Source organism: Lactuca sativa, chromosome 4, assembly GCF_002870075.4.
Source record: "Lactuca sativa cultivar Salinas chromosome 4, Lsat_Salinas_v11, whole genome shotgun sequence".
Classification (NCBI taxonomy): domain Eukaryota; kingdom Viridiplantae; phylum Streptophyta; class Magnoliopsida; order Asterales; family Asteraceae; genus Lactuca; species Lactuca sativa.
The window spans coordinates 299,923,669-299,946,122 of NC_056626.2; the positions used below are offsets into that span (position 1 = coordinate 299,923,669).

Consider the following 22,454-nt stretch of genomic DNA (forward strand, 5'->3'; position numbering starts at 1 on the left):
AACCGTAAGCCACACTACAAACTTGGTAATAAAAATAATAATAGTGTCTAGAATCTTAAGTATTTGTAGTTTCATTTCTTCCTATTACAATATTGTAATGAAAAGAAAAAAAACGTATGCTATAATACACTATAAATGAAAGTAGACTGCTATTTAGAGCACTCAACCCATTAACAAAGTATAAGAAAGTACAATGCTATATGTAGCATTATGCACAAAAAAAAAGAAAAAAAAAGATGGTGTTTTGACTTAAATGGTAGATAAATTGACAGAAGATTTTAGTTTAGTGGCTAAATTCCTAAAATGGTAAAAGTACTTCATGTTTTTTCTTTTCGTTTTGGCCTGTAACCGGTAAAAATGCATTGATGGTTTAATCGCTATAGAAAAAAGTCAAGTATATAATGAATAAAAATGAAAGGTGTATTCTGGTAATGTATACATTTTAAAATGAAAAAATTAATAATTAAAATTACATAGATAACGGGAAACACAACCTTTGTCCAAAGCACAATACCTTCATGTGATTATTTTGTAACGCAACAGGTGGATTCTAACCTGTAAAACCACAAAGAAAGTAAATAATTAGAGTAATTGTGTCATAATTTTGATGATTGTAAACGGGCTTTCAATGCATTTGTATATTAAGGTGTTTTGATGTTCACTTAAAACCTTTAGATAAAAACAAAATGATTAATATCTCCATTTTTTTTGCAACGGCACCTCTAGACGTCCACAAACAGCACCATCCACATTGTATATCTTGAAGATTTTATTTACAACTTTTTCATTTTCAATTGCATCTGATATCTGGACACAAAAAAAGAAGAACAAAAAGTCTTGAAAACAGGAATTGTTCTAAAGAAAGAATTAGTGAATTACCTCAACATCAGAAAGCAAAATGTCATCAAGAACAGGGTCATTATTATGAACCTCCTGATGGTGGTGTTGCTCCATTTTGGCAACCCAACATTCTAAAAATGAAAATTTAAAGATTACTAAAAGAAATTCAAACAAAACAAAACAAAAATGCAGTTTTGAAACAGTAAAGAGGCATACAGAAAGCATATAGCTAAGATCAAGATGTTGAGTTTTGATTAAAGAGATATTTGGAGGTCTTAATAGCTTTGTGTGTCCAATAATGTCATCAAGCTTTTCTTATCCCAGTTGCGTGCTTCTAACCTGTAAATACGACATAAATTTAGTATTTTTTTAATAATAATAATAATGAACACACATGTTTTCAATGGTTGTAAATAACAGAGAAATTATAATAATTGAGTGCAGACATAAGCAATTCATTCAACAAATTGGTGCCCTATTCATATTTTATCTTGGGCGTGTTTGGCAAAAGTAACTGTTAGCTAGAAGCGGGTAGCGTGTAGCAAGTAGCTAATAGCGGGAAGCTGTAGCTTTTATTTGTTATATGAATGTTTGGTAAAAGTAGCTGGAAACTTTTGAAATATATAAAATTACATAAAAGGACAGTAAAAATAAATAAATATATAAATATATTTTTACGGGTAATTATGGAAATTGATTTCAAAAGCTAATGAACGTTTTGTTTAAACGTTACATGAAGTAGCTTTTAAAATCGGAGCGTTTTGTTAAAACTAAAAGTTAAACGCTCGTACTGTCAAACAAAGCTTTTTGTTTAAATAAGAGCGTTTTATCAAAAGCTAGAAGCTCTCAAACGCTTCCGAAAGCTCCGTGTCAAACACGCCCCTTAGCAGCTGTTCTTTTAAGCATTGGGGAAGGATCTAGAAAAAGCTATGGAAGTGATAATCGTGATGAAATTGTTCTTTATGGAATGGTTCCAGTTTGGAATTCTTTTAGCGATGGATATATCAATGAACTATTATGTTGTTGTCATTTTTTGTAACCAACTTTACTCTTACTTGCACAAAGAGGTGATATACGTAACATAGAGGACTTGAATAACAAATAAATATCTTTTTAGCATGGAGATTACTAGATGTGAAAAGGTTACAAAATAACCGGAAATAAGCAAAACCTATATTCTATGTATATAAAGAAAATTAAGTAACAAAAACTTATTTGGTTTAAAGCCATTGGTGTTCAAGCAAGTATGTCGTCGAGAGAGATTTCAAGTGGACATTGCAGATTAGAGTATTCACGGTCATGGATATCAAACATAATTTTTTTTTTTTGTTTTGTGATGAGCTTTCCACTAACTATATCAAACAAAAACATATTAACTCAAAACCTTTCAAATCATCGACGGTTTTGAATTTTTTTTCTTTTTGGTATAATTAACTAATTTATCCTACCCTATATGAAATGTATCGTAAAACTTCCTCATCTAAAATTGTCGTTTTTACACAAACGTTATTTATTTAAGACTAGATATGTTGCCCATTCTTCGCATGGGCCGTATGCGTCTGATTTGAGTGCCGTTTTTGTTAAAAGATATAAGTGGAATAATTCGACCCCTAATTTTCACAGACGGATAAGAATAGATAGAGGCAGGAAAAAAAAACAAATATACGGGTCAATATATAAAAAATATACCAAAAAAGAAAATGACAGACGGCAAAAAGTGCAAGGGACGAGAAAAAAAATTAAATATGAGGACAAACTCAAACTTTGTCTCGGGCCGTTTTTTGTATTTTTTTTATGAAAAAATATAAAAGTTTAGACTGTAAGGACCAAAAGTGTTAAAATTGCTAAAGAATTAAAGGGGTTAAAATTAGCAAGTTTTTACAAAAGTGACCAAAGTCGTCAATTCCTTAAAGTTTTGTGGCCAAACTTTGAATATTAAAAGGCTGCTAAAAATGTAAAATTTTTTATTGCAATAACCAAAGTCCAAAGGTGTCAAAATCATTAAAAATAAGATGCAGAACTGACAAAAACATGCATGTTTACTATTCCTAATTTTAAACTTTTTTTAATATATTAATATATGCATATTAATGAAATATTTCACATTTTTACAATTAAATTGAACAATTTTTTTTTTGAAAATTCAAATTATGATAAATTCTTACATACATAAAAATATCAAAAATATTATATTACATTTAAAAGTTTAACATTTATTAAAAGAAATCATTCAGACAACAAAGTGCATTGTTTTCAATGATAAAAAACTAATTTTGAAATGAATTCTAAATATTCAATCTCTCTCATAGTTTCACTGAAAATATTCATAGATTATCAAAATCCGAATATAACCACTAATTTTCTTTTTTCAATCATTCATTTTGCAATTCGCAATTTCCCCGACAATTTTTATATCAGTCAAAATTATAGTCAATTTGTTAAGTGGATTCAATAGTTTTTGATATTTTTTGTAATTAACCCACAATATATTGGGGAAGTTGGTTCACTTAGTGGGTCCTTTACTCCTTCATTTCTATTTTCTGTAGAATTGAGAGTATACGATCTTATTTGTTGGAGATTTATAGTTCAATAACTTCATTGAATGAAGGGCTTTTGCAAAATGGTGACTAGAGTTGCACAACAGTACACAATAAAAAGTTGACTCATCTTGAAATCAAAAGATAATGCATTATATACAACGACTTACAAAATCATCATCCATCACAAATATTCTAACTAAACTCATAAAAAATGTCATCAATCTTAAAAATCACCATTCCTTTCAAACTCATAGGCAGCTTCAGTATCTCGTAACAGATAAGGTATCAAAATGGCTGGTGGTTCCTCCAAAACAGTGTATTCTTCAGACTGATTTCCCCCTAATTTCGCCAAAAAATCTGCAGAGTGATTTCCATCTCTTCTTGTATGAATCAAAGTACATTTTTGCTCAAGCATAATCCTTCCAATATCTTCAACAACAGATTGCAGTGGATCATCCAATTCTCCAACCCTAAACATCAAAGCAGCTTCACAATCGGTCTCAATCAACAGATTTGACAAGTTCTTCTCTTTCACTAAACACAATCCCTTATAAATGCTCCAAATTTCAGCCTCTAAACTTGTGTATGATCTTCCTTTCATTTTACCCATGTATCCACACACCCACGTTCCTCCACAATCTCTGATTAATCCCCCGAAGCTTGAAGGACCCGGATTTCCTTTCGAACTCCCATCAGTGTTTAACTTCAAAACATTACCAGGGAATGTCCAGGTGGATTTCGTCGGCGTTTTTTCTCTGTATAACATGTTTTCTCGTTGTTGTTGTTGTTGAAGTAGAAGATGAGGATATGCGTAAGCAGGATGTAGATGGAAATTAGTCGGCGTCGGCATGAAAGCAACCCCAAGAATTTGTTCCATTTCTTCCGGTGGAATGTGGCTTGCTATAACAAGGGTTTCTTCGTCGTGTGGAAAGAAGGCGCAAGGATGAGCAGGTTGTAGATGGAAAGTCGACAGCCTCGGTGAGAAAACAACCTCCATGAAATTTTCCATCTTTTCTGGTGAAGTGTGATTGATGGGTTAATTGTTCAGAAAAAACGATGATGATTGTGTAAACTTTCAGGTTCTGATTATGACTTCGAGCGCAAGAAATCGGAGTAAAAGAGGGACAAAAACTGAAACAGGGGAAGAACAAAAACTGAAACAATGGAAGAAAGAGGCAGAACGGGGGACAGAAGAGGTTAAACGAACTTGCTCAGTAAGTTTTACTTTTGATTAAACGAGAAGTGAATGAATAGAATAAAAAAGTTCACTATCTTATTTATACTAATGTACTTAGAATCCTAATCAAACTCAAAAATATTGTATGGAAACTAAATAAGTAAACTTTCCAATTATACCCATTATACTTGCTGAATTATTTCGAACCGAATCATGAAAGTGAGTTGTGCCCTTTTAAAAGGGGATGTTCCGATTAATAAGTACGAATATTTTCCATACTTAACATAAAGATCCGTTGGATCGTTGATATCTTAACGAAGAAGTTACATATTGTTTGTTGTAATTACGATACTAGTATTAATATTTTGATTATTTTTGATTGACGGGTTATATATTAACAATAATACAATATTGTTATATAAATCAACATATATTCTTAATTTATTTGAAAAAGTTATTTAGCGTTATTGTGAGCATATTTCCTTAGCATCAGCGTTATTATTTAAAGTTTTATATAGTTTACCATTAAAATTTTATCTAAAGTTTTATACATATTTAAAGACTAGGATTTTTAATGAATATTTTGGTAAGATTTTATAGCTTTATTTAAAAGAAAATCCCGGTCATTACTATTATTATTATTATTATTATTATTATTATAAAAATATGGTATTATTATTATTGTATTACTTGTTATTCAGAATATATTTTAAATTTATTTTAATATGTACCGGGACATATAATTCAATAAGACAATATTTTGTTGTTATTAAATAGTTTTATGATTGTTAATAATTCACCTTAATCTAAATGGCTTTTATATACATATGTATTTGTTAAACGTATAATTTTATATATTAAATCAGGAAACAAAATCAAAATACTTTTATTAAATATAGGACGTGTTCGGCAAAACTAACTTGTAACGGGTGGCTTGTAGCGGGTAGTTTGTAGCTTGTAGCGTTTTGTTAAACGTTATATGAAGTAGCATTTGGATTTGATGTGTTTTGTTTAAACTAAACGCTAGAAGCTTATAGTGCTGAACGAGGTTTTCTGTTCAAAGCGGAACGTTTTGTCAAAAGCTAGAAGCTCTTAAACTCTCTTAAATGCTCCGTGCCGAACACGCCCATAATGTACACTTCAATATTGGTTTTCTTTATAAAACTAAAAGTAAAATGTACAAGCATTTTTTAACAAAACATAATCAATATTGATATTGTTTTTGTATGTGTTAATGATATTCTTTGATTTTTTAGAGCAATGCATAATACTCTTTAAACTATTTATCAATTATATGTAGAATTTGGATTATATTGTAACATCCTATTTCGAAAAAATTCTTATTTCGAGATTATGAACAATAAATGGATCAAGTAAAGGTCTTGGACTTCAAGAAAATAAAGTTTAGACTCTATCAGATGTTAAAAAATGTTGGGTTAAATGATTAAAGCCACCGAATTGTGCTTCAAAGCAAAAAGGGTAAAATGGGAAAAGTAATATTTCAGGCTTTTTTCATGGATTATGGTTTTAGTTCGGTACGTTTTAACTCAAAGTTAGTTAGATAGGATTGTGGGGCTCTTCAATATCTTTTCGTTCATATAAAGAACGACGAAAACAGAGTTAAGAAGTTATGGTTGTTTGAAGTTGAAGTGGAAATTGGGGGCTTTTGTCCTACAAAGGGCGTAGGAAAGCTACGCATGGTGTAACTAAAAATTACGCAAGGTATAACTTACTGATTTCAGACGCAGGTTTAATGAACTACGCGAAAACGGCATTGAAAAGAAAAGGTTATGGTTGTTTGAAGTTGAAGTGGAAATCAGGGGCTTTTGTCCTACGCAGGGCGCAGCTGCTATGCATGACGTAAGAAAAATTATGCAAGGCGTAACTTTCTGATTTCGGACACGGGTTTAATGAACCCTCTCCCAGTCCCATATGAACAGGCCATCCTCAATAGTTTAATGATTTAAGGTCAACAATAATGGGTAAACATCAACATGCAAGTCCAAAAAATACTGACTGTATTCCCATACAAGGTGAGGGTCAGATCCTAAAAGAATGTAATGGATGTGGTAAAAAAGGACATCCAACATTAAATTGTCGGGAAAATGTCATATTATCCCATCAAACTTGTCACATTTGGTTTAAAAGGTCACCCAACTTTTTTTTTTGTACTTTAAGGGATTAAACTCTTAAATGACCATTTAATAACGTCCCTTTACAGATTATAAAGGTTTAAAGTATATTTGGGTGACGTTTCCTCCACAGTGGAATGCGAATCAAATATTCTTGTTCAAATCCTGGTCCCCAAGTTTGCCAGCTCATCCTGATGCCCCCCCTGTAACAGCCCAAAAACCAGATAAAAATTTTCCTTTTTGAAAATATAATATAACCATAATCTGTTCCCAAAAATTTAGTACTTCATATTTTATCAAATATCAGAGTATCAAAATAGATCAATGCGAAAAATGTTGTAGAGTGAATGATCCGCCATCAAGTCGGGCCCTTCCCCTTAGTACCGAAAGTACCTGAAATCACCCAAATAAATTGTAAGAAAAAGCTTAGTGAGTTCCCAAAATATCACATAACATACAACACCAAAATACCATGTAACATATATAAAGTTACCATGGGTTGCCCCCATGTTCTTTACCTGGAATGCCATGGGCTACCCCCATGGTCTGATATCCAAGTGTCATGGACTACCCCCATGGTCTTTACCTGGAATACCATGGGTTACCTCCATGGTCTGATATCCAAGTGTCATGGGCTACCCCCATGGTCTTTACACAAGTGCCACAGGATACTCTTGGGGTCTTCATACAATCAATGCATAACAACTAACAATCCACATAACATTGGGTCGACATTGGTGCCTTCGACCCATGGATATGGTGAGAAGGCTCACCTCAGACTACTGATCAAAATGCTACTCGGCTACCAATTTGGAAATCTCACACTGAGTATACACAAAATAACCTACAGCTCAAGGCATGGGCCAAGACCCTATATCCAAACTCCCCCAGTAAGGCCCAAAAGTCATTCCTTCAATAATGGGCCTAACATCCAAGGTCCAAAGCAAATAATGGGCCCCAAGGGCCAAAAGGCCCAACTATGCCACCTATGGTCCAATAACAAGCTCAAAGGCCCACTACTCTACTAGATCCAGGCCCAAGGTTAAATAGGGCCTATATAGCTCAAAAGCCCATCGGAAGCTTAAACTCCACTGGAAGAGTATGGCCAACGTACCTCTTTAGTACACTTAGCATACTGAGTCCTTAAGTGGTACGTGCAGCGTATTAGATAGTACGCCCAACATACAAGCAGATTTTGCACTTAAGCAATTAAGTGCTTAACACTCAAAATATCAACACCCCCTTCCAGATCTGAGACGATTAAGATGCCCTAGGGCATAAATTTGGCAAATTTATGCCCTTGCATGCCACATGGGAGCCCAACACCTCATGTTACCCATTAAGACTCCCATTAAGACCTTATACTCATGCATGGTGCCACAAAAACCATCAATCTAGAATTTTTATGCTTTTAACATGTCCAAGGAGCTTATATCTATCATTTCTAGTCTCTGGAGTTGCTCAAGCTCACAAGAGATGACCCATGGACCAGAAATGGACTTCATACCAGACCCTAACTCAAACTAATAAAAGAACTGTCAAGGTCTGGACTTTTTAATGAAGTAGATGCAGGATCTAGAAGCTCAACCATATCCAAGACTTGACCACCATCTCCTCTTCCTTGAAAACCCACTAAAATGCCCAACAAAGTCAATTTTAAGCTCAAGATTCACACTCTCATGCAAAACTAGGGTTTTGGGATGATAAGAGGAAATGGAGGTTGTTTAGGGTAAGGTACAAATAGCATAAGAGTGTTTAAATAAATTCCTTTCCCTAAAATTAGGGTTTTGGTCTTAAGGCACATTTGGTACGCCCCGTGTTCGTGGTGCATGCCCGCGTCCATTCCTCCCTAGTATGCTAAGCGTACACATATGTACGCCCAGCGTACGTAGGACCGTCCATGCAAATGAAATTTTATTCCAATGGTAGAAAGGGTAAATACCTGTATCCTGACCGTTACACCCCCTCTCTTAAAGTGAAAGGTACCCTAAATGACTCTTCCGCACCCACTTTGTTACCCTAATCGTATTCTTACTGATTTCGACCTTTTCTCCTTTTCCCTTTTTGCTACTATAAATCAAGAATATGACCTGAAAACAAAGCTTCTCGTATGGTGGTTTCAAAGCGTCGGACCTGGACATACCAACTAACTATGAACTTCAAGCTATGGAAATGCAAGTGCAGATTGTGGAAATGAGAAATGAAATGCGACAACGACTATGAGAGTTTAGGGAGGAAATACGTGACATGAAAAAGATCATGATTGTGATGCCTTCTGTTGGAGTTGCAGTGGTGTTGATGATCGGGGTTTATGGATGCGTCAAATGCTCTAGGTAGGGATTTTATTGGGTATGGCTATGTCAGTAGGTAGGCGATTTTAGAGTTTTTGGGGTCTTTGGGGTTGTCGGAGGTTGTTGTTTGTTTTTGTCTAACTTTACCATCTTCTAGTATAATATGTGTGTAATAGGGTATGTTTCGTTGTTGACGATTATGTGTTTTAGGGGGTGTTTGTTGGTTATTTGGATCAATGGTGACTTTTGATGATGTTAGGGTATTTAGAACCATCTTTCTAGGGTTTTTTGGTAAATCGATAACCTCATTTTGTAATTGATGTAATGTCACTTCGATGAAGGAAATGAAATATAGTTCTTATTAACTAATGTTCGTATGATGCCAAATTGTTTTGTTAAGTGTTGATTGGTTTGTTTTTGTGATTTCTACTGTGGTTTATTTTTGTGATTTCTATAGTGATTTGTATGTTGGTATATTGTAAACTTTAGATTGATTTGGTCATGTTGTTTGTAATGTGATTTGTAAAGTCAAAGTACGTTCCTGTTTTTGTCTTACAACCATAAACACACATTCATGGTATGTAAAAGTATGTTGCTATTTTTGTCTTACAATCACAAAAAAACATTCATGTTATGCCACAGTACATTGCTAATATGTCTTACAACGAGAAACACATATTCATTAATTCATTGTTTAAGGACACACTAACAAACTTAACAAGACCACGACTGAAATAAAAGAAACACATACAACCCTAACAAACATACTCCATAACCAAAACATTTTTAATCCAAGTCCATTAGTTTGGATGAGGTATCTCCTTCACCGTTTTGCCCTCAACCCTTTTCGCCAAATTATTCTTTATTATCCTCTCTAACTTTTTCCTTAACTTGATAGTACTTTGTTTTTGTTAAATCTTGTTCTTTTTCATACCGCTTCCACTTCCACTTTCCCCTTCACCCTCTCTCTTTTTCACACCACTTCCCCTTCCTCTTTCCCTTTCACCCTTTTCCCTTCTTCATATCACTTCTACTTTTACTTTCCCTTTTTCACACTACTTCCACTTTCACCTTTACCTTCACCCTTCCCTTTCTTCAATTCACTTCCACTTCAACTTCCACACACATTGTCAGTCTTCCTCTTTTTTACATGTCATTTTAGGGCCTTGCAACTACATCGCAAGTTGACATGTTGTACCCTGCCTTTTTACAAACCCTAAAAATAATAATTTTTCCCTCCTTTGATACTCTGTTTAACCCACTAACCTCTGTGCTATCCCTCCTCCTCTTTACAGTGGGTCTCCCTGGCATCTTCCTTTTCAATGGTGATATGAAGTCTATTAGGGGCCACATTACAGTCTCATTCATACTTCCTATTGAATATTTGTCGATATTCATATATATATGACAACCCGATATAAAGGATCAACAAATTATTCAACATTTCTGTTTACATAAGAAATGGATGCCACTGAATGAACACAACCATACCCATTCAACTGCCATACCCTACACATACATGTTTTCTTTCCAAATCAACTCCATATGACTCTCCTAAGTTTCATGTCTCAAAGGTATTCAGTCCACTAGACACACTTGCCAGTACCTACAAATAGACATTCATATGATGATCTACTATGTCGCAGTGTTAGTTAGGTTGTTACGAAGTATCTTTTGTCTTCGTAAGAAGTGTCTTCGAATGTAATATTATTTTTACTAAGGCATTAATGAATAGTCTAAATGTCTAGTCCTTAGTATTTTGTTATGCTTTTGTTCTCCTATAAATAGGGGTCTGTACTAAGTGAGTAGAAGAACTTTCACTCAGTCTTTACAGATTATTCCTTTGTACTCTGTAAAATCTAAAGCATAATATGAGCTGAACAAATATTATATTTACTCTCGTGTTCATCGTTTTTCTTCTTTCTAAATTCTTAATTGAATTGATCTTAAACTCGATTACAAATCTCATCAATTGGTATCAGAGCAGGAATCCTTTCTGTGATCTGATTTTCATATGATCAAAAAGGTTTTTGAATCTACTGTTTGATTCAAAAAGTTTCCGTCCTTTTTGAAATTGAAAAATTCTTCTTGATCTCAATCTAGGATTTGATTCTGCAAAAATATTTGTAAATTGAGTGTTCGTTGTATGATTCTGATTTGGATTATACAATTTGATTTCAAAATTCTCAAAAGTTTTGTATCATCTTGAAGTTTTTGTCCGTACAACAATGGCGTCATTCAATCTGAATTCGATGACATAATTTTCTCATTTGCTTGGATCATCCACAAAAATTCCAATGCTTATTCCAGAATATTATGATCAGTGGGCAGATCGTATGGAAGATTACTTAAACGGATTGGATGAAGAATTATGGAAATGCATCTCAGGAGAAATCAATCAACCTGCAAAAGTTCAGCCAATCGGTATGTCTTCAAGCAGTTCGGAAGTTGATAATCAAACCGATCGTTTAAAACGTATGGAGAAGAAATGCATGAGGGAATTAAGAGGTGCGTTGCCTCCTGTTGTGTACAATTATGTTAGAACATGCACAACAGCTAAAGAAATCTGGAACAATCTCAAAGACAAATTTCAAGGAAGTGAAAAGACGAAGATCACATCTGTGAACCAATGCCTGGTGGAACTCAAAGATTTCAGACAAAAAGAAAATGAGTCTATTGAAGCATACTATGATAGGTTCAACGAGCTAATCTATCGTTGTAACCATTATAGTATAATAAGGTCACCAGTGGAGTACAATTTGATATTTGTAATGGGACTTCGAAAGGAGTGGAGAAGTGTGAGTATGATGGTGAAAAATCAACAGAGTTTTGATACTTCGACTTTGAATGACTTGTACAATCAATTAAAATCTCATGAAAATGAAGTTAATGAAATAATTGAGGAAGCGATAGCAAGTCTTGGTGGACCATTGACACTAGTTTCGAAGGTTTCAGAAAGAGAGAATGAAAAATCGAAGTCTGATGAAGAAGAAGGTTTTCTGATGAATTCTGATGATGAGGCCGTTGCATTTTACTCAAACAATAGAGTAAAGAAATTTTTTAAGAAACCTTTTAATCCAAAGAAGTCATCAGATTCGAAGGGTAGTTTTGAGAACAAAAACAAACTGGATGAAAAGAAGAAAGAAATGAAGACAGATTCGAAGAATGAGTTGGAGCAAATGAAGATGATATTGAAAGGTGATATAGGGATTAATTGCCATTATTGCTATGGAGCAAATCATTTGGCAGTTGATTGTTTGTTGAGGAAGAAGGAGGAAAAGAAAAATAAAACAAAGGATGAAGCATACTACACTGAGAAACTGGAGGAAGTAAAGAAGAAAGCAAAGAATTTGTCATTGGTGGCTCATGGAGAAACTGAATCGGATGGAACATATCAAATATGGTCTTCGGGTTCAGATGATGAAGAGATGAAAAATCCAACACATGGAGCTATGTATGCAAAGATGGTAGAGGATTCAGATGATGAACAGACTGACGAAGTGTGTGGGCAATGCTTCGTTTCGAAGTCTACTGACAGGTCGCCCATGACTACCAAGGTACGTAACATTCTTGAATCTTTTAACATTCCAGTTTCTGCATATAATTCTGAGTTAGTATCTTTTGATGAAACTGTTACTTACTTTGATTCAATCGTTGTGTCTGCTAGCAATGAAGCGAAAAAGTTAAGTGATCAATTACTAGAGACAAGAAAAATGTTGGATTCAAAAGTCACTAGGATTGATTACTTAGAATTGCAAGTTTCAAATATTATGGAGGATAGAGAAAAATTAGCAAAAGAAATAAATTTGTTGTTAGCACAAAGAAATATTTTATGTAATTCTGCAAAAAGATTGTATGGAAAATTAACTGAGTTACATCATTCGTGTGAAATAAGTAAGGAACAACATAGAAAATTACTACCATTTTTAGCTTATGATAGAGCTAAGGTTGATAGGATTTCATATGATTGTGAAAAAAAAATTTCTGATTTCAACAAAGTTCCAGATGATAGGTTTAGATATGGAATTGCTAAAGTCGAAGATTATCTTGATGCTAATGATTTAGTAAAAATTGTAAATGAGACCTTATCTAAATCAGAACAACTTCGAATTTTGAAAAAGACTGAGAATTCTACATCTAATTGTGAAACTAATATTGCTGATATTGAAGATAATTCTGATAATATTAGTGAAATTAGTGATTTAGAAGATGTAGATTGTTCTCAATTTTCTGTCATAAATGTAGCAAATTCATTTAAAGGGAAAGAAAAATGTGAAGATTTATTAATAAAAATTGAAACTGATAAACCCTCAACTTTGAAAGTTTGTGATATGGAGTTTGTGGAAATACATTAGAGTCAAACCGATGATAGTGACAATGAGGAAGAAAATACAAATTCGAAGCCAATTCAAAGGTCGAAAGAAATTGAAATTCCTCGAGTGGTTGTTGATCAAGTCTATTTGGATACACAAGAATTTGAGAAAATTCTTAGTGAAAAAGGTGCTCATTATCTTGAATCGAATACTGTCGTTTATCCAATCTTCAAATGCACTGATGATATTGTGTTCCCAAATCAAGTCTTCGTAACAACAGGTAATGTTGAAAATATAAAGTCTGAATTCAAAAAGATGATTGAGGAAGACAATATGCAAACTTCAAATGAAGGATTCTTTTCAAATCAAAGTACAATTGAAAACAATCTTACAAAGAATTCATATAAATTTCAACATCAAAAACCAAAAAGAGTATGGGTTGAAAAGTCAAAAGTTGAAAAGAAGGAAGTTAACCCAACTGAAAATGTGATTACAAAGCACGAAGGTGTTAAAACAGATGTTAAAACAATCAACAAAGCAATAAAATTAAATTCAAAAGAATTTAAAGCTCAAGTTGAAATTTTTTCAAAGGAAAATAATATTTCGAAACGTCAAGCGAGAAAAACAATTTTTTGGCAAACTGTTGAGTCATCAAAAATGAGATCAACAAATTTTTCAAAAAGAAGAAAAGTTTTTAAAGAAAAATCAAAGTCTCAAAATTTTGAAATGAAAAATGCTTCGTTTTCAAATAATGAATCAAAAGTTTCAAATGGAATAAAAACAACAATACCAAGAAATTTTTTTCAGAAAAAGGTTGGAACACAGACTTCAAAGTTTCAAATCAAGACATCTTATCATGAATCATATCTTTCAAAACCAAAAGTTGATTATGTTCCAAATTCAGCAAAATGTTATAATCCTTTGAAGAAACAAGCTGACAAAGTCTCATATGCAAAGGGAATAACAACAAAAAGAAATATTGATCATTGGTTAGAAGGAAAAGGAAAAATATACCAATCAAGTAAGTTTTCGAAAGAACAGATACATGAGGCGTATGTCAAATATGCTAATCCTTCAACGAATGGTAGTTCATCATCCAAAGAGTCAAATATACCAGTTAAAGTTTGGCAGCAGGTCACAAAAGCAAAAAGTGAAAAATCACAAACTCAAGATGCGAAGGGTGTAATTAGTGAAAATTTGAAAATAATAAAAACTCATATATCTGACCCTTCAAATGAAAATGTTAGATTTATTGACAGTTTCAAAACCAAAGTTTGTGATTGGGTTAATGGTTGTACTTTACAATTGAATCACAAACCTAATATGAATGGACCCAACAAAGCTTGGGTACCTAAAATTTTCCAATGATCGCAGGTACTTTGTGACGAGCAATATGATAACAAGTGGTATATTGATAGCGGTTGCTCACGTCACATGACTGGGAAGAGGGAAAACTTGCATGATTTTCGAAGCCTAGAAAATGGAGGAGTGGTTAAGTTTGGCACTAATCACAAATGCAAAGTCAAGGGTTATGGAAAGATAACGAATGGAAATTTCACTATCAACGGAGTTGCATTTGTTGAAGGTTTACAACACAATTTGATAAGTGTTTCACAACTTGTTGTGGGCACTAAAAATCAAGTTCTTTTTAATAAAGAAGGAAGTGTCATTTCGAATGTTAAGACAAAGGAAGTTTTACTTAAGTCAAAAAGAAAAGGTGATATGTTTACATTGGATATTGTTCCTATTGTAGTCAAACCTGCTGTGTGTTTACTTTCGAAGGCTGCTGCTGATGTTAGCTGGTTATGGCACAGGAGATTATCACATCTCAATTTTCGAAACATCAACAAACTTGTCATACAAGATCTGGTAAGTGGTTTACCCATTCTTAAATATGATAATGACAGTTTGTGTGCAGCTTGTGAAGTAGGAAAACAACACAAACAAGGTCATCTTATCACAATAGATTCGAAGATTCTTGAACCCCTCGAACTCTTGCATATTGATTTATGTGGTCCTTCAACAATTGCTACTCTTAACAAGAAAAGGTACATTTTGGTAATTGTAGATGATTTTTCAAGATTTACGTGAGTTTATTTTCTCAGGTTAAAATCCGAAGTTCCACAAATGATGATTGATTTTATCAAGAAAATGGAAGTTTCATTGAAGAAGTCAGTTCGAAAAATTAAAAGTGATCATGGAACTGAATTCAAAAATAGTGTCTTTGATTCATTTCTGGTGGAAAAAGGAATTTCGCATATTTTTCATCTCCTTATACACCACAACAAAATGGTGTAGTTGAGAGAAGAAATCGATCATTATGTGAAGCTGCAAGAACAATGTTGGCTTATTCGAATTTACCTCAATATCTTTTGGCTGAAGCTGTTTCAACTGCTTGTTTTACTCAAAATCGATCATTCATTCATAGACGCTTTAATGTTACTCCTTATGAAATAATCAATAATCGAAAACCTAATGTCAAATTTTTTCATGTTTTTGGATGCAGGTGTTTCATAATGAATCTTAAGGATAATCTTTCGAAGTTTCAAACCAAAGCGGATGAAGGAATTTTCTTGGGATATTTACACAATTAAGTTGCTTATAGAGTGTTAAATCAGCGAACTCGAAAAGTGGAAGAAACTTTTAATTTGACATTTGATGATCATTACATTAAAAAGTCTAATCATAAATTTGCGAATTATCCTATTTTGCAAAATTCTTCAAATATAGATGATTCAATTGAAATGGATGATGTTAATTATGATTCGATTTTTGGTGTTTTAGATCAAGCAATTGATGCAGAAAGAAATGCAACTGATAATCAAACATCAGAAAATTCGAAGCATAACAATGATTCAATTTCGAGTTTGAATCTAAATACAAATGAACAAGCTGATGATCCAGTGGAGGGGGAGCACTTGGATTCAAATAGTTTTGTTGAGGGGGAGCGTTATAGTGAAAGAGATAACATGTCAACAAATGTTAATGTCGAAGAGGAGCCAATTCTTGAAGAAGAGCCGATCAGTGAACCAGAGCAAAATATCGAAAAGGAGTCAATCATCGAGGGGGAGCCCATACTTGAGAATGATCCAATTCTTGAAGAAGAACATTTTGATGATGCTGATGATTCAATTTCCATAAATGGATCAGAAACAGATGTTATGTTCGAAGATGCACTTTTGGATTTTGATCCTAATTATCCACCATTGGATAAATGGACAAGAAATCATCCAAAAGATCAAATTCTTGGTGATCCACAAGCAGGTATAATGACAAGGGCACAACTTCATGCACGAAATGAGGTACTGAATAATCATCAAGAGTTATGCATGTTTAATGTTTTTATTTCCAAAATCGAACCGAAGACAGTTAAGGTTGCAATGGAACACTCTGATTGGGTTGTTGCTATGCAAGCTGAATTGTCTGAATTCGAAAGAAACAAGGTTTGGAGATTAATTCCAAAACTTGCTGATGTGTCAATTGTTGGACTCAAATGGATTTATAAAAAAACTGACAAAGATGGAAACATTATTCGAAATAAAGCTAGACTTGTTGTTAAAGGATATTCTCAACAAGAAGGAATTGATTACAAAGAAACATTTTCCCCTGTCGCAAGACTCGAGGTTGTTCGTATTTTTCTGGCTTTTGCAGCTCATAAAGATTTTGATGTCTATCAAATGGATGTAAAATGTGCATTCTTAAATGGAGAACTCGAAGAAACGGTATATGTTGAACAACCTCTAGGTTTTATAAACACAGAACATCCTGATCATGTTTATATTTTAGATAAAGCTGTATATGGGTTAAAACAAGCACCAAGAGCATGGTATGCAACTCTAACATCATTTTTGAAACAATCTAAATTTAAACAAGGCTCAGTTGATCCTACTTTATTTCGAAAGAAAATTGGAAATCATCTGATGCTTGTTCAAATTTATGTTGATGATATAAATTTGGGCTCAACTGACCCTGCTTTATCTAAAGAATTCGAAGATCTGATGAAAAGCAAATTTGAAATGAGTATGATGGGCAAAATTAATAACTTTTTGGGTTTGAATATTCATCAAAACAGGGAAGGCATCTTCATTAATCAGGAGAAATATACGAAGAATTTGTTGGAAAAGTTTGGAATGACGAATAGCACAAGGTTACGAATACCAATGGCAACGGGCATAAAGCTAACTCCTTCGTTAGATAAATCTGTTGTTGATATTACTTTGTATCGAAGCATGATTGGGTCTTTATTGTATTTAACTGCAAGTAGACCTGATATTATGTATTCTGTTTGTAATTGTGCAAGGTATCAATCAAATCCACGTGAACCACATCTAACTGCAGTAAAGAATATTTTCCGATATTTGAAAGGCACTACTTCGTTAGGATTGTGGTATCCTTCGAAAACAGGGTTCTTTGTACAAGCTTATTCGGATGCGGATCTTGGAGGATGCAGTCTTGATCGTAAAAGCACAACTGGTGGGTGTCAATTACTAGATGGAAAGTTGGTCAGTTGGCAATCCAAGAAGCAAACATGTGTTTCAATATCAACCGCTGAAGCTGAATATGTTGCTGCAGCTGCGTGTACATCACAAATAATTTGGATTCAAAGTCAATTAAGAGATTTTGCAATTAATATGAAAAATATTCCTTTATATTGTGATTCACAAAGTGCAATAAGAATTTGTCATAATCCTGTGCAGCATTCGAAGACTAAGCACATTGCTCTTCGATATCATTTCATCAAAGATCATGTTGAAGAAGGAAATATTGAAGTTCATTTTTTTAAAACAACGGAAAAATTGGCATATATTTTTACAAAGGCATTGGATGAAAAATCGTTTCTTCGTATCTTAGAAGGATTGGGAATGATTGATGGAAATTCACTTCAATCTGATAAAAGCGAAGAGTGATGGGTCTCAATCATTTGGTGTATGGACGGAAAGGGTGATTCAGCATTCAAAGGTTACTGTTCATGGTCAACGCTTCGAACGCTTCGCATTCGGAAGATTTATTTCTTGTTGAAATACATAATCAGAGGTTACTGTTCAGGTCAACGCTTCGAACGCTTCACATTCAGAAGATTTATTTCTTGTTGAAATACAAAATCAGAGATTACTGTTCAAGTCAACGGTTCGAATGCTTCGTATTTGTGCACATTTCAACTAAGGTTAGATTTTTAGTTTGTTTAATTTTTTAAAGAAAAACCTGAAAAATCAAAAATATTTTCTTTTATTGAAAAATTAAAAATCCAAAAAGATTTTGTTTCAGTTTGTCCTTAATTTTTAGTTTTTTGAAAAATTTCAAAAATACCAAAAATATTTTTTTTATTTTTTTTGGTTTTAACATATGTGTTGTGAGTTTTGTCAAGTTTCAAATACGAAGGATTCATGCGTCTGGTTTCGAAGGAAAGGTATGATCTCGATACACTTTGGATTAGTTGGATGTCCCTTGAAGCATGCTGCTGCATGTTGTCTCAAGCCTCGTATGATTCTATGTATGGGAAATGAAAGCCTTGATGAAATTATCTCATGAAAATTTCTTCCCAACAAGGCTTGTATTTGCATAAATCAACAAGAGCTACCTTACTCTTCTCAAATGAATTAAGAGTTTTCTGTTTTGTCCATTATAACAGAGGTACCCTTCGATTCTTATCCAATCTTTTTAAACCAAACAATTCTTACATTCCAAATATTCGAAGCAATTTGTCCTTGAGGTTTTTGATCAAACCAATCAAAACCTAGACAAATCACAAATTTGTGTTTATGATCTGATATCATGAGACTGTGATAGAAGTGAAACCCAAAATATCATAAACCTTAAGGAATTAATTGACGGGGAACCATGTTCCAGATCTTACGAAGCATTTGTTTCAGTACCTTTTATACTCCAAATCATATTCATTTCTTTTGAGTGATCTTAATCAAACATTCGAAAACTACGATGTTTGTTCCCAACAAGATCCAGCATAAATGTTTTTATGAATATGATTTTCGTGTGAGTATATTTTCAAAATTCTAGTTACTTTGAATATCATTCGCAACCAAGTTGTCACTGACTAAATTGGTTATACAACTAATTTTGTTTACAATTCCTCACCTTATTTTAAGGTTGATATGTAACGAAATTTTCGAAGCCACCCATTTGACCTATAAAAGACACCCTTCGAAACTTCTCTACAAGTTATCGATTGTAATTCACGGGAAACCAAACAAGCTGTTAATTATCTCTCTTGATAATTTTCGAAGATATCTTTGCCTGGGATAAAATTGTTTTTGTGTCAAAATAAATTGTTGACATCACAAGTTTTCAAAAAAATTTTTGTTTCTCATCTAATTTCTTTTGGAACACAGCACACACGAAATCCTTGAGGTTTGAGTAACACCAACTTAAACTGACGATTTCGAAATTCTAGCAAATGACTTCGCTTTTTAAACCTCAAAGTGAAAGAGCCTGACCTCTATTCCGAAGGCATCCGACGGTTACAATTCTTTTGGAGAATACCAAACAGTCTTATCTCTTGATGAAGCATGGTGTATGATAAGCGTGTAAGGCGTGTTGACAGTTACGATTGTTACTTTTTGATGAGTACATTCCGTATTTCAAGGTGCCATGTCAGCAAGCATTTATTGGATCCCGCTTCAAATTCAAAATTCTAGGGTTACATATAAAAGGGCAAATCCGAACTCAATAACACTTTATGCGATCAAACTTTCTGAAACACAAAATTCTCTTTTCAATTCATCTTCTTCATACGTTCTTTGCTCAAATCATCATCAATGGCGACTACTTCATCACCAACTACAGACGAAATCATCAGTGTTCCGATTCTAAAGATCCAGGGTTCCAACTATCAAGTCGAATCGGATTTGTCAAAGTATCCGGAGGAACTTCACATGCTTGTGGTTGCTTTACAGAATTAAGTTCTGTCTAAAGCAATGTTTGATTCATTTGCTGCTCCGATGTCCTGGTTATCAAAGGCGGGTTTTACTGCATCATACAACAAGGAGACTGGGTGTGTGGAATTCACAATGGTTACTGATACGAGAATTAGGGTCTCCAAGCGGTTGTTTTGCAAGATTTTGGGAATTCCGAATTCTGGTCCTTATGATGAACTTTCTTCTTCACAAGTGGTGTTTATGTTCAACGAGATGGGTCATCAACCTCCATTGATGCGTATCAGTGACTTCAAGAAGTCAGGGTTACCAACAATATGGAATTTTCTGTTTGGCATCTTTCTTCGATGTCTTACTGGAAGAACTGTGGGGCTTGATAAAGGAAGGATGGAGGTGTATGCAATGGTAGCTGGGTTGTACTATGATTTGCAAGTCGATTACTCTGAACAATTATGGACAGAGTTCTTAACAAGCATTTCGAAGACGAGTGCTAAGCAGGGGATTTCTTGTGCACGATATTGGAGTCTGATAGTCCAATATGTCTATCAGAAGGAGAAATTGAAGTTCCAGAATACGAAGAAAAAGCAGTTTTCCACATGTATGGTAGTCCGAAGGAGGTGCATGATGATCCGGCTATCTTTACAACAATTGCTCGCATTCCGGATGCAATGCTCAAGAAGGTGGATCCAACAAATGATGTGTTGGTGTCATATTTGCAATCTATTGACACAACCGTTGTTACTGGCATGTTACAACATGAAGAGAAGAAGAAGTCAAAGAAATCAAATAAGACAGAGGGTGAGTCTTCGGAAAAAGGGGTGAAAGCAGAACCAAAGAATCCAGAGCCAATAGCCACATCTGGAACTGTCGAAGAGGTGTCTCCTGTTTTAACCTCAGTGGTTGATACACCACTAATCGAAGCGTCTACATCAAAAGAGACAATTCCTTCGAAAACGGGTGTTTTTCGAAGAATCAAAATCAAGAGAAAATCTTAGTTGGTGAAGAAAATACAGGTTACACATCAAGGGGTCACAGTTCGAGAAATTCCAGCTCCAGTGTCTCCATCTTCTAAGAAACGAAGGGCTGAAGATATGGCAAAAATTTTAAAGAAATCCCAACGAATCGAAGAAGTGGATCAAGTTCCTGAGACTGCCTAAGATGAAATTCCTAAAGAAGTAGAGATCCTTCAGTCTACTGATTTTTCGAAGCCTGCTGATGTAAAGCTTATTGAACCAACGTCTTTACTTAAGGTTACATCCACAACTGATTCTCCAACATTTCAATCAATTATGGATCAATCTTTCACCACTATCTTCTCAACACAATCAACTGACCCACCCAATCCATCCTCACCTATTGCTGAAACCATGGCCGTTGATGAGGAAACTGATAACGAAGGATTTGGAGGAACATTTGAAGCTCTTTCTTTTGATAAAGCTGAAGAAGAATTCCCTGATCATATGCTGATGACCATGAAGCAGTTCAAGATTTTGAATTCAAAATTGAATTCTATCTTGCAATCTCAAGCTGATGTGGGAAGTGCTGGAATTACTATCATGGAAGTTGATTCCATGATGAAGGAAATGGAAGGCAGGGTTATTTTGAAGGCATCCGGATTAATTCGTGATTCTGAAAGCCGAATTCTTGAGAAGACTGATCAGAATGATAGTTCTACAGAGAATCGAATAAATTCTCTGAGGTCTGACTTTATGAAGGAGGTAAAGGATTTGAAGACTGTTACGAAGGAGCGTCATGTGCTCTTCGTACAAGAAGTTAAGAAAGTTCGTGAAGATGTTAACATGCAGATTCGCGAACTTCGTGAAAAAATGACGAAGGAGGTTCAACATATTCAACAAGGGTATGAATCAGCACATCAGAAGATCGACATTATTTTTGATGCGGTTGTTCAATGTGTTAAAATGTTCGAACAAATGAATCCCCAGATGATCTCTCTTTCAGCCAAAGAAGAACAAAACTTTGGAGAGTTGGTCAAATTGTTGAAAGAACTTCAAGAATTGTCTTCGAAATCTTCCTCTCTAATTATTTCTCAAGAATTTCTTTCTCAGAAATTCACACATTTCGAAGCCATGTTGGTGATTTGTTATCATCAATGTTATTTAAGTGTAATAGGATTACTTTGTTGACTAAAAATGATCTTGATAAATATTAAACAAGTAAGGAAGGTGTGGAGTACACACTTGTTTAAGTTTGATCAAGTATCAAAGTACACTGTCATTTAAGGGCGAAACCCTTGAACGAACGGGGGTCCGG

General features: G+C 34.1%; 1 long non-coding RNA gene across 1 annotated transcript; it reads right to left on the reverse strand.

The window, feature by feature from the left end:
* Positions 1–399: 399 nt before the first annotated feature.
* Positions 400–971, reverse strand: LOC122197785 (uncharacterized). Its single transcript, XR_006191461.1, has 3 exons — positions 880–971; positions 670–807; positions 400–555 (listed from the first exon to the last, which is right to left on the reverse strand). It is a non-coding gene; the product is annotated as an uncharacterized LOC122197785 (long non-coding RNA).
* Positions 972–22,454: the final 21,483 nt, after the last annotated feature.